Source organism: Spea bombifrons, chromosome 1, assembly GCF_027358695.1.
Source record: "Spea bombifrons isolate aSpeBom1 chromosome 1, aSpeBom1.2.pri, whole genome shotgun sequence".
Lineage (NCBI taxonomy): Eukaryota > Metazoa > Chordata > Amphibia > Anura > Pelobatidae > Spea > Spea bombifrons.
Genome location: NC_071087.1, coordinates 15,932,069 through 15,943,409, shown reverse-complemented (window position 1 = coordinate 15,943,409; position 11,341 = coordinate 15,932,069).

Sequence of the window (11,341 nt, the reverse complement as noted above, 5' to 3'; positions counted from 1 at the left end):
AGAAGGTGCAGTTGGCAATTCTCTCCAGCGGCAGTTATATTTTTCGGGAGAGGCAGAGGGCAGGCGGGTGAGTACTGCTGTTTTGTTAAATTGTTTTGAGGAGTACCAGATATACCTATTTTAGGCCTTTCCAACTGGACTTCGCACTTATGCCATTTGAAGGTCACTAGCCATAAAGTACTAGGGCCTCATAGCCATCCTCAGTCCAGCCCTGACTGTATTTGTGTGTATTTTTGTGTCCTTAAAAGTATTCCAAGCTATGGGATGATGACCACAGGGTTCAGTTCAGCTTTAACCCTTGAGCTAGTCCAAGTTTTACCTAAAATGTAAAGGTTATTCAACGGACCTACATGAGAATACTGGCATGCAAAATGTATCTATAACATCCTTAATGTCTGTGTGAACTGTGAGTATTATCATTTTATTTAAAAAAATACCAAATGTACTATTTGTGAGCCACAAGGTTTTGCAACATTTTATATGCCATGGGTATACTGTGTATATTGTAGCAGTGTTAAGAATTACTCTTCTGTCACTCAGTGTTAAGTCAAAATGCCCTGCAAAACCCAACAATTTAATACTGAATCCTTTTCTTGAATGAATGACACATCACGTGTGGGAGGGGGATTCTTGGTATTTTGGGGTGTCATCTTTTCTGCCTACCATGCTTTCTAAATATTATTTTTTTTTAAGAAATTGATTATGTGCTCACACATTTAATCATACAGTTGTAATGTGACCAGCATTGATCTGATATTTTTAACATCTTATTTTAAAAGCTAGCAAGTTTTATTTTTATTGTTAAGACTTATGTTAGAAACTAACATATAGACACTGTGTCAAAGGTCTGACCTTTAGCCTTATGTAGGAGGCAATATGATGCTGATTAATCTGTTACCCCCCCTTTTCTTTGTTGATGATGAGACCAATAGGCGCACCTGGCTCCATACAGTTGGCATGTATCCCTGTGGCCACAAGATCTGTAAATGTCATCTACCTCTGATGGAAATACCTTTCCGATGAAAATGTATATGAATTGTGCCACCTACAATGTTATTTATGTCATCACAACTAACGTGCAGTACAATACGTAGGCCGTACTACCAGGGAACTCAAACCACGCTTTAAGGGACTGATGTTTTATAAATAGTTGAAACCTCCCTAGTGGGAAAACAAGTGATGTGCGCTTTTTCTCTTTTCATGGAATAGACAAAGTGTTTTTCCCACCTCGCGGTGGATACATTGTAAAATTATTAGATCAATATGAGGTCTATTGGATCTAGAAAGCCACAGTGGTCAAATTATCAATATGAGGTAACGTGTTATGTTGATGTCTGTTCTTCCTAACATTGCCTGCTTGACCCTGATACTCACTGACATTACCTCTCAAAAGCCACTCTAGGGGCTAGCCCTGTCCCCAGTGGAACCACTAGGGTTAGTACTGAGCGGTGCGCACACTGCGCATGTTGTCTGCCAAATGTGTTTAGGTGCCAGTATATTACTCGCCCCATGAGCCAAAGTTGCCAGCCTTCCTAGGTATGTGATATTATTGCGCTAGGCCATGGGGAAAAAAAGATTAACGAACAATCATATAAATAAGTATGAATAAGCCCCAGTTTACACATACATGTGCATCGGCACATAATATCATACCTCATTCAGCGACCAGGCATGCAATCTGCCGGCAGTCCCGATAATTTGACTTACGTCTGTTTGTCAGGACTGCCTTGGCCAATTCAACACTAATGGCCTATATCTAACACACGTTTTTAATGCAACATGTCATATAAAAGCTACAAAAAAGAGTCAAACTATTGCACACGTAAAAATTTACAGAAATAGTTTACACACATAAAAATAAATGATAGTGAAAAAAAGAAACGACTCAGGATAGGTAACACTATAGTTAATAAAATTTCCTCTCAGAGCTAGATAGCATATATTTTATTTTGGTAACAGGGTAACTGGTTCTTGTACAAGCTGTGACATATTGCGCCATAGTGGCACCCAGCTGAGGATTTCAATCCTTGAATCCTTTAAGCCTAAATGCTCTCTTGTTGAGTTATTGTGCTTAGCACTGAACGTGCCAAGAAAGCCTAATTAGATGCGTGAAGGTGGTGAGGGGTAGATTACTATGGATTGTGCTTGAGAGCTCTGTCTGCAGAGCACTTGTTAAGAAACAGAAAGTTTCACAGGATGCTAAATTATTTTATGTTAACTCGATTTCCAAAAGTACAAGCCTACCAGATTGATTTTTTTATATTGTTTATAAAATTATATGCTCCGGCAAGATTCAGAATTTACAATTTAAACAAATAGCATATCATGAAATAATTGTTAGGAATATATTTACATTTCGACGTTCCTTGAGACAGGAATATACTGTATATAAATAAATGAATTTATTAAAACTACCTATACCTTGTGGCTCTTGAGCGTCAATCAGCGTAATAGTTATTTTTGTAAATTAACCTCATGGAAGCAGACAGCAGCCTGTGGCAGGGCCAGCATTGTCCTTTAGTTCACTCCCATTTCCTCACCTACTGTTGGGACACGGAAAATTAACCTTCATCAGCAACAGGCCCATTTCCCTCTTGGCTGAGACCCTCAGTGGCCACCAGGACTACAACAACAGCCCCTTCCCCAGACGTTGAAGTTCTAAGTACTCTGTGACTGCTGGGACTCGAGAACTAATGTGAGGTTCCAAAAGAGAAGACAGAAGCATAGCGTAAGCCTAGCTCCAACGGCCAAATTGTATGCAAGAGTTAAGTTAGGGTCTGAAATACAGAAATAAAGTAAAGGAGATCACTGAACGGGCAACGAGGTTGTGACGGTTTTAAAATACATGCTGGACTTCGCGAAAAATGCATTTTGCGCTATATACGTGACATTATCTTATTATTTTTACTTTATTTCTAATGCTATGTGCATCAACTATATTTACATATACTATTTATAATTTTTCCACCCATAAAATTATTTACTAGCCTAAACGATGTAATAAGAAGCAAATCAGAACCAAACAATTTTCTATGAGGTTACTATGGAAACAGTCTTTTTCGATAATAAGTGGAGATCACTACAGACCCCCATTCAACCTGTTCGAATGCGATTGGGGAGTCTTGAAATGTATAAAACTTACCAGGATTTCCAGAGGGTGATCCTCCACAACAGTGACGACATCTGGAGCCTCAGAAACCAGATGTTCCGCCAATTACCAGTAAATCAACAACAAAACGTCCTTCATCATTTTGGGTTAAACCCTTAAATAACATTATTATTTAAGGCAGCACTCAACATAGAATATGTTTTCGTGTTTGAATATAATGTTAACATTTGAGTGAGAAACTTTATTTTTAGCCAAGTACTATAGTCTTTTAGCAAGATATTCATATTTCAGTTTAGTTGGAAAATGATAAAAGTTATGATTAATTAATTTGCTTAAAATTATTATTATAACCTTTTATTTATTAAACGCCAACAAATTATGCAGCAAAATTTAAATAAGGCAGTTAACACATATTATAAATATACAGTAACGCGTACAGGAGTTGAGAATCCTTTATACAAAGTTACTGGCAGCAATGGTGGGCTTTTGAGGGTCCCGCTCGTGACCCTACAATCTAAGATAAAATGAAGACAAACTGCCTCGATAAGTCTTTATAACACACATTCAAATGTATTTGAGTAACGGTTTTTGCACTGGTGTTCAATTCTAGAATTTGGGATACTTTTTGTTCTTTTAGTTTTTTTTGCAATTTTGTTTTTAAATAAAAATAAGCTGTTATTGTACTCCAAATTGTGAACGTATATCCTAAACATAACCATCAAAAAAACAAATAAATATGTCTTTGTTGGTCCAATAGCATTAATCATAGAATTTAAGATCACGATCTGCAGCACGCAAGACACAAGAATAAATCTTATAGAAATGTCTTAAAAAAGGATCTTTTGTACATTTTTACTGATACATTAGCTGTCTGGAAGTTGAAAAGCAACTATAAAGGTTGAAAATTGTTCCTGTTAATATAAATGAAAAAAAAGAAAGAAAAACATGTTAGAATACAACACAATGACTCATAATGCTACTGTACCTTTGCATTGTATGTATATAAAGCAAATCCAGACATCGCAACATGATCAAGACATAGGAATTACGTTTTTATTTTATTACGTTTAATTCATTTTAATAAGCTTTGCAATCTTCATTTATTGATTTTACTAATTCATTCATTTAATTAAATTAATTTATTAATAATTCATAATAATAATTTATAATGAATTTATTTATTTTACATATTGTTTTTACGTATGATTTCTTAATATCACTTAATATTATTAGTCTCTCATAACTAAAATGAAATTCCCCTGATCCGCCAGGCACCCTCTCTCTCTCTCTCTCTCTCTCTCTATATATATATATATATATAAATATCTGAGAGCGAGAGAGAGAGAATTATCCAGAATTATTACTGTTTACCAATTCAATGTAAACCATGATGTAGGTAATAGCCAAGGGATCTGTTTCTTTCATTTTAAGATTTAAAAAGCCTACTTTGTTGTGAAATTTTCTGTCCCCTCTAAGTATAAAAATGCCACAATTTTACTTTATTAAGTTTGTTTGGCATTTATTGTGAATATGTGTTATGATTTTTATTTTGTATACTACACAATAAACAGGTTGGGAAACATGCACCACAGGGGAAAAAAAACTAGATGGAATGTATGTAATGTTTGGGTCAGATATACATTCCAAATCATAATACCACAGGCACCCCTCTCGTTACGTGGCAGGAAAGACACAGGGATATGTACGGCATAGGCAAAATGGGCAGGAACCAGGCTGAGAACAGTCAAAATCAAGTGGTTACAATTAAAAACATGGTGCCTGGGTACAGCATACCTCCCAAGTGTCTCGTTTATCACAGGTTTTTCGGGTACTCTCCTGCTGCCCCAAATAGCTGCCCACAGTCCCGCTTTTGGGGGGCATGAGAGGGTTGGGGAGATCAGGAGATCTCATCTGACCGGTAAAACCAGCTCCCAATTTGCCTCCTTGCGACACTACCATTGTGAGGGGCAATGCAGGTAAGCAGGAAGTGCAAAGCCTCCCACCTCAACCACTGCCAGGTTTGACCCTGCCTCTCCATGCCTCTTGCCTTGCCTGTTGAGGGGAATAATAATGGCGTAGTGTGCCATGTAGGGAGTCATGGCTTAGATATTTGTCAGTTTTCAAGCAAAAATAAAACGAGCAACAATATTAAACTACAAAATGACTGACATTTTTAAATTGTAAAAAAATTAGGTGTGAAAGACATTTTGTTTTTAATTATTTAAAAAGGAATATTAAGAAATATCAAACGTTATACCCCATAATGCCCTTTTTACCATGAAAATTAACATGTTAGAATATGTTTACAAACTTACATTACAAAAAATATGAGATTGCCATCCAATTAAATGGATTCAATATTTCTGCTGTCAGTTTTTAATTCTGAAATTTCAGGACACTATAAATGAGCGAGGCAGATTAACAATGGGGCAAATGCTGCAGCAGGGGTATTTGCAGAGACAAGCCCTTATGTCTCTGATATTTTCTTATGGGCACCAGCGATAGCAGAGATGCTCTGCAGTTAGGAGCTTAGACGTGGGTTTATGGCACAGCCACATATCCTACATCACAGCCTTTTCCTGAATTGCCCCAGCCCATATTCTCCACTACCTGACCCCAAACTCCTTCCCTTAGCCTTCTGCAGCAGACTTTATCTCCAACGTCAGAACATATAATTAATAATTGATTTATACAGTGACATCATCCTCTGCAGCGCTGTACAATGGTAAAATAGGACATTCCAAGTAGGGCATCACACAGCAATTTGGACGTACAGAAACAATAGATGAGGGCTCAAGACAGTGTGCTGCTTGGATCCAAGGTTGCTGCCCCAACTGTTACAGTTGTAAGGGGCCCAATTCTCCTAGGGGGCCCACACAGGGAGGCAAAGTCTCCCTCCATTTTCCTTAAAGGACCACTATGCCACCACGTTAGAGGGGGACTGGAGGAGCCTCCTGGGGAAAAACAACTACAAATTGTAATTAGACCTCAGTGCCATCTTAGCCCCCAAATAGCTTGCCAGTGCCATTTTTGTCCTCAAACAGTTTGTCAGTGCCATCTTAATATAGTGTGTCTTTTAAAATAAATATATGTATTACAAATGCACTAATGTGTTTTAATAAAAGAGCCCTGAAAAATATTGCGCCCATGTAACAAAGTAATATATATATATGTGTGTTTTATGTCAATCCCTAATTCTTGTGCTGGCTGAAACCTCTATTTTGTAAACGCCGAGATGTAAAATCAGAAAATAAAAAAAAATGCTATTGGGATGGAGCAAACTCAAATAAAATCAGGTATTCTGGGAACAAATGGGAATAGGGAGACTGGGAAGCCATAATAATATCACCACCACAAGATCACTAACTACAGAGCTCGACAGCTGTGGAGAAAAGGAGGGGAATTAAAGCTAGTCAACGAGACCCATGAGATCAGGAGAAGGAGGGAGGGTAAAGCATATGTTAAGTTGCGGCAGCTCCGCTGTGCAATTCACCTAAGGCAATTTTTGAAAATTTTACATCTTGCACTTCCAAGAATATGTATGTTTAACTAAGTACTTCTGAACATGGAGACTGCCCATGTAATGATTTTCTTAAGATTAATAACAATATTTATTCTCACATTTGCCTAATATAAATCATCTAATATATATATCTATTTATCTCTCTCTTATTTAAAACCACAGTTTATATTTAAAATTCCAGAATGGTGTGGCTTCAGCAAACAGTTTCCCATAGTCTTGCTTTGCACTCTTTTTGTTTCACAGCACCGGATATGTAGGCACTCATGCTATTCTACCTAACATATGCATATTCTTATATTATAATTATATTTTGTTTATAGAATGGCAGCAGTTTCTGAAGTGTATGCACACAAGCACACGCTGACCTCACATCCACAAACATACTGTTTCACTTATACATGCTCACGCAGGGCCAGCCCAAGACATTGTGCTGCTTGGGTCCAAGGATAAAATGCTGCCCCCCACCAAAACCACACCCACCAAACCACTTCCACACCCATTATGCTATATCATGATTAAAGCATAACTATTACAGTTGTAAGGGGCCAAGCTGTTGTGTTGTCTGCCAAGATTGTGATCCCAATAATTCAGAACAACCAATTACAGGGGGCTGGAGGAGGAGGAGCTAGTTTCCTGCAACGGTTTCATGGGAATAGACATGATTTTCAGATGTGACTTAAGAGCAAATAAGAGGTTATTGAAAGTGCATTCTGAAAAAAATAACATGATTGCAGTTTGTAATGGGATTCCAGTGCCATCTTAGACCCCAAACAGCTTGTCAGTGACATCTTTGTCTCCAAACAGCTTGTCAGTGCCACCTTTGTCCCAAAAGAGCCTGTCTGTGCCATTGTTATCCCCCAAACAGTGTGTCTATGCCATATTTGTCCTCAGCTTGTCAGTGCCCTTAGATTGTCTGTGCCATCACACTCTCACTCACGCTCTCAATTTCTCCCTTAGTGCTCTCTCATTCTCATGCACGCTCTCTTAATGTCTTCCTACCTTCTTCGTTGACTGTGTACGTGACCCTGTCTCCTTTCCACTGCTCTGCTTCTTCTATTGCCTCTTCTTGTTCTTCTTTCTTTGTCCGATTCTCTCCATGTCTTCTGTTTTCTTCTGTTTCTCTGAGAACCTTGCCTCCTGGTGCACTTTTGCAAAGGAGAGGAGCTTCCAAGCACACCTTTTTCCCCGAATTGGTGGAACAGAGAAGAGGCTGTCCTGGTGTCTTCTCCCTTTTGGGTAATTGTGCCGGGAGGCAAGGTTCACACAGGAAGCAGAAGAAGACAGAAGAATGCAGTTTCATGGAGAAAGAAAGATGCAGAAACGCTTCTCTGTCTCCACTTATCTATGCCAAAAGAACATGTCTTCGAGCAGCAAATTGCCACCCCCTCTTTGCAAGCGCATGAGAGCATCTGCAACTATGTTTTGTATATTGTAAATTGTTCAATAAAAACTTGCATGTCCTCGTTTGAAAAGCTCAAAACCACATACATTAAAAGATCATTTAAAAAGTAAATGAATTAAAAAAAAAAAATCCCCTATTAACCAAAGGGGGTGAAATGCTTTTTCCTCAGGATGCATCCCCCTGGGTGCCCCTTTGCCTGCACTACATCAGGGTTCAATACACCTCATCCACCAAACGAGACTTAGAGGTAGGATGGTAGGGCTTTTGAGTTTATTTACTGTATATGTTTACAATCACTACTCTCTCCATACCATAGAGCCACAGGATGTGCTTCTCCAAAGGATTTATTTGCTACTGTTTATTACTGTCTATTTCAACAACTAAACTCCTCTCCAATCAAGTATATGTCTGCGAGTAATTTCTTACAGGCAGAAATGCAAGCCGGCTTTAGTGAATTCACATGTTGGATTTTTCTCCTGATTGGATGGGCTTGCTGTGGCAAACTCACATTTCTTCATCAACTCTTGTGCAGCTTAGTGAATAGACCCCAATGTCTTTGTAAAGGATTTTCCCAGGGCTGGTCCTCAAGTACCATCATTATTGCTTCTCTTCGGTTTCTCCTGACAGGAACAAAAGTTCCAGCTCTAAAATAGAGATACTGATTATTGAGAATATCTGAAGACCAAGACTGCTCTTTTTGAATGGTTGAAATGGTTTGACAGCCAGAAACATAAAACATGTGGTCTGTTACAAAATAAAACTTGTAAGAAGCTGTTAATGATGTTTTCTAGAGGTCAGTTAATTTTAGCTATGATTGCTTAACTTACATGGTTTTATCATTCTTAACATATTGTTTTCTAACGCCAGTTAGACGTACTGTTTAAGGGGACATGAATAAAAACATATACATTTTACTGCTTTCTGCAGTGGAGAGAGAGATACCCAATGGTAAGTCAAGATGTGAGCTCACCCATATCAAAATTCATGGACATTGATGTAAATAACATTAAAATTAATATTTCAGCAGTACATTCAGGGTGATTTTTTTAGCCTTCTACCAAACTAGATTTTTTTAACACAGAATGTATTCATAAACTGCAGATATTTTTCAGTGTTGCAAATTCACAAATGGTTTATCCAGGTAACTAGGGATGAGGGGATATGCATTATTTATGAGACTGATGCCTCTCTTCCAGAATTGCAATTTATGCAACAGCCTGTTTCTTGTGTGTTCTGTCAGCCAGGCCTACGATAACATTTCCATGGTCAAAAGAGGCATGTCAGAAGTCCCAAAATAAAGTGAGAATTAGTATTTATAACAAATATAATTTTCTTCATGTAACATTGCACCACAAAGTAAATATATTTAGGAATGTTTCAATTGAAATTATTTTTTTCATTACAGCATTCTTGAAGCTCAAAGAAACCTAAATGGACACCCCACTCAAATTCTAAATCTTACAGTTCTTTATACATGTATGAAATGTGGTTATCAAATTAAATATATATATATATATATATATATATATATATATATTATAATATATGTGTGTTTATTAAATGCATATCCTTGGTCATTTCGTTGTATGGACATTTGCTTTCTCATACAACCTATAAAAGATTTCTTTTATTTGTATAAGCAAATTATATATGCAGAAATAAAGCAATGTATTTATTAGTTACATGGTTAATCTGCTACCCAAACCATTCCAAATATGCTTAAGAAGTAAAAGATAAAAATGAAATAAACAAATATGTCTGTAAAGGATAAGTAAGGTCTTTCTTAAATAACAATTCTTTTCCTAACCACCATTACCTGCAACACATTTTACCTTTGTTAACCTGGTTTCACTAGAGAGGTGTGTGACTTTTCCTAATGTATTGATTGAGTCCAGCATTTTTTTGTGTGTGTAGTAGCTTCAACATGTAAAGTGCCCTTCAGTTATTACAATCCGGATGATGCATGTTCCATGTTAGGACAAATTAGCAGCACCTAACCCCTGAAAATGTATACCTTAAACAAACATAAGGCTTTAGTACTGGCAAAGCAAATAAGCTCACCTGCCATGTCATGTGAACATTAAAAGGTCCTGACCCAAATACAGTGTTACAAAACTAAGACTAAATCACCAGGCTTTCAAGCCAAGGTCTATGGTAAATTAGGGAGTTGGCTATATATGATTCACCCATTTCATCCTTAATAGAGAGTGAGTCTGTATGTATTTGTGTATGGGTATGTGTGTGTATGGGCAGTTATTTGTAAATGCAGTGAATATGTGTATATCTTGACAGTCTATCCATTACTGTTGCTATTTTGAGCCTAGGGAGTAGAATTATTCACTCTGACACTTGTTTAACCGAGAGGCACTATTTAGTATTGTTTTAAATGTTATAAAATTACAGCATCCTGCAGCTGTGGAAATGTCCACCATGGACCATGTCCGCGCCTATGCCTGGTTAAAATGAGTATGTGGATGTCAGTGTACAGGGTTAAAACAAATGTGTAAGTGTCAGGTGTGTGTGCATAAGGGGAGTGTTACAACAGTTGTCGGTGTACAGTGCTACAATGAGTGTATGTATGTTAGTGTCAGTGTACAGTTTTGGGGTAGCAGTATATGCATTATTATTAGAGAGAGTGTGTATGACGGTGTCAGTGTACAATGTTAGACTGTGTTAGGTGTTGGTGTACGGTGTTGGAGTGAGTGTATGTGAGGGTGTCAGTATGCATTGTTAGACTGGGTGGAGTGTCCATGTACAGTGGTAGAGTGAATTTGAGTATCTGAGTGTCAATGTATAGAGTTAGAATATGCGGTATCCGACGGTGTTAGACTGAGTGGGTGTTTGTATATAGTGTTAGGATGCATGATCCAGGAAGGTAGTGCGTAGAATGACATGCAGGGAGCAGAGCACTTAATTTAAATTGTACAGGGTAGGGTGCAGAGCAATTATATTCTGTGCCTGGGTGTGATGTACCACTGTCTACCTGACTTAGCTGCCCCTGCATAAGGAATTATCGTTCTGCACCCTACTGTATAGCTTCTTCACTGCTTATTCCTGCTAGGCCTTAGAATATTGCCATCTATGTAAAAATAGGAGCGGGCGCTAGAGGATATTCTTGCCCGAGGTGCCACTTGACCTTGGCCCGTCTCTTTTCCACATGTTACTCTAATTAAGAGGGGCATCTGGTCAGCTAGTGAATCAGCAGTCTGTTATACTGTCAATTTTCTTATGCACAAATGTGTACCATGTTTGTTTCAATGTTCACATTTGCAGCACAGGTGTGCCGCAGGACTACCTCAGCTCTGCA